The sequence below is a fragment of the Octodon degus genome, unplaced genomic scaffold (assembly GCF_000260255.1).
Source record: "Octodon degus isolate 3935 unplaced genomic scaffold, OctDeg1.0 scaffold00118, whole genome shotgun sequence".
NCBI classification, from domain to species: domain Eukaryota; kingdom Metazoa; phylum Chordata; class Mammalia; order Rodentia; family Octodontidae; genus Octodon; species Octodon degus.
This window is the reverse complement of record NW_004524694.1, coordinates 7,885,860-7,888,221: the sequence shown is the minus strand read 5'-3', so window position 1 is coordinate 7,888,221 and position 2,362 is coordinate 7,885,860. Positions and strand designations below refer to the sequence as shown.

The following is a 2,362-nucleotide window of genomic DNA, read 5'->3' as shown; positions in this document are numbered from 1 at the left end:
GAATATAAGTTTCTTGATTTTGACACAGTGAACTATTATGACTGATCTGTAAATTCTTTCTTCATTTTTATTTTAAATAGTTTTTATCCATTTATGTTTGTAAATAATTTATTTTCAGTTTGCAATCTATTAAAAATAAAATAAATAAAATTGAGAAGATAAAAATAAATAAAACATCTGTAAGTAAGGGGAAGTTTTGTTCACTTTTAAAAACTGTGTATTTCTCATCTTATGTTCTTTGATCTTATGAGTGACTGACTTAAATCTTGGTAGGCAATGTCTTAACAAAAATGAAAATAAAATGAAAAATCGAGAGGTGTTAGCTCAAAGTAGGTATAATACTTAATGTTTCTAAAGGAGATTAAAGAAAGAATATGAAGAGCATGAATTTTCAGACCCATAAGGAATCAGTGGGCAATCTTGAGCCAGTGATTTTAGAACATATGTCATTTCTCTAAAGCCATCAGGGTTGTGGTGCCCAAGGATATATACAGCAGTCCATAGATCATTCGGCAGCTGAAGGGATCCAGACTTTCATTTTGTTATGAAGTTCAAATTGGAAGCTGTTCAGGCAGAAAACTAATAGAAATGGGTGATAGCTAATTAACCCAAGGCTTCACGGTAATTGCTCTGTGAGAAGCAATTTAAAAGAGTTATTTATTTATTTATGAAAATCATAAAATGTGCCATTTGTCTTTTGACACATGAGAAAAAAAACATGGATATATACAAATATTGCTTTAAAATTAGACTTTTACCTGATCCAAATTGGTGCTAAGTTTTTAAAGGGTAATATAAGCATAGAACTTTATAGGACCAGCCAGATAGCTCAGTGGACTAAAGCACCTGTTTAGGCAGATGCAGTAGCCCGGGTTCAACCCCTGATGTGACATGCTGGCACTACCCCGGGGGTGCACTGAGATGGTGATTGAGACTGGGCATGGTGAAGCGCATCTGTAATCCCAGTGCTTGGGAGGCTGAAAACTGGAGAATCACTACAAGTCTGATCTACATAGTGAGACCGTGTAGACCCTGTACTAAATACATAAAAAGAACAACTTTATGTCATATCCTAGGGTTAAGATTTTGTCATATAGGGAGATAGGGATTCCTTCCCAAAATGAATACTGCCCAGATGACAGGATTTTAGTTTCTTTTTTTTTTTTTAGGATTTTAGTTTCTTAACTCAGTCCTGAACCGTAGCTCTCACTAGAGTCACAGACTCAGCTATTCTAGAGCATGTAGCTGTTTAGTGACAAGTGACTCACAGAAAGGTCGTAAGGTGAAAACTGTGAGGAGAACATGATGACCAAGTCAGCCTCTCTTCCACCATGTGTGACCCGGGCTCCTCGGCTTGAGAATGTGACTCCTCTTGCTCTGCAAAAATACCTGTCCATGTATTCATGCTTTCCTCAACAAAGACTAGCCCCTAGTTTCCTTCATTCCTACACTGAGTTCCAAGCACAGGGGTTGTGGGCCCTGTGGATTTCTCTTCCTCCAATTTGCCATAGCTCTCTGCTTTACAGAATTCTGGTGTTTAAACCTAAGTAGGAGCAGCAAATGTGGAAAATATCTAAACAAGGAGCTTCTCATGCACCTCTGATCCAAATTCCCTCTTCTAGGTCTAAGTTTTATGTAGTTTAGTTAGACCAGGACCTATTATCTGATCATTCTGTTACTCTTAGAACTTTACATTACACAATAGACTAAAGGACATTGTATATTCAAACATGTATTAAAATAAATGCATATTCAAATACATTACTCAAGAAATATAGTAAAATAGTCAAAGAATTCAAGGAAAAATGCTCTCAAAAAATTAGTCCTCTTCTAGCACTGATGCAAACCTTCAGATCATTTCCAGAAGTTGCCCAGAAATCATGTTCAATATATTTTCCCATTTTAGGATTAACATTGGTGTAGTTAATATAGGATCATATCCAAACCACACCAAACACTCTGATCAAAATTAGAACAATTGCATAGCCTTAAATAAAAATATCTTTGTTAATTCCTATTTCCAAGAATTCAACAAATAACATATCCTGGATGAGAGTGAGTAAAAGGGAACCTTTCTACTCTGTTGGTGGGAGTGTAGACTGGTGCAACCATTTTAGGAATGAGTGTGGAGACTCCTTGAATAAATGAGGAATAGAGGTTGCATTTGCCCCAGCTATTCTATTTGGTATTCTCCTGAAAAAATTAAAAAGCATCATACCATCGTGATAAATGACCACCCATATTTATAGTAGCACAGTTTGTATTTGTAATAATGGAAACAGCACAAGTGTCCACCAATGGATGATTGGATAAAGAAGATGGAGGGGATACATATATAGATAGATAGATAGATAGATAGATA

General features: G+C 35.9%; 1 protein-coding gene across 1 annotated transcript in view; it reads left to right on the top strand.

Moving 5' to 3' along the window:
- Positions 1–2,362, top strand: part of Csmd3 (CUB and Sushi multiple domains 3) — a 1,279,636-nt gene that overhangs the window by 131,127 nt on the left and 1,146,147 nt on the right. The gene's annotated exons all lie outside the window — the stretch shown is intronic.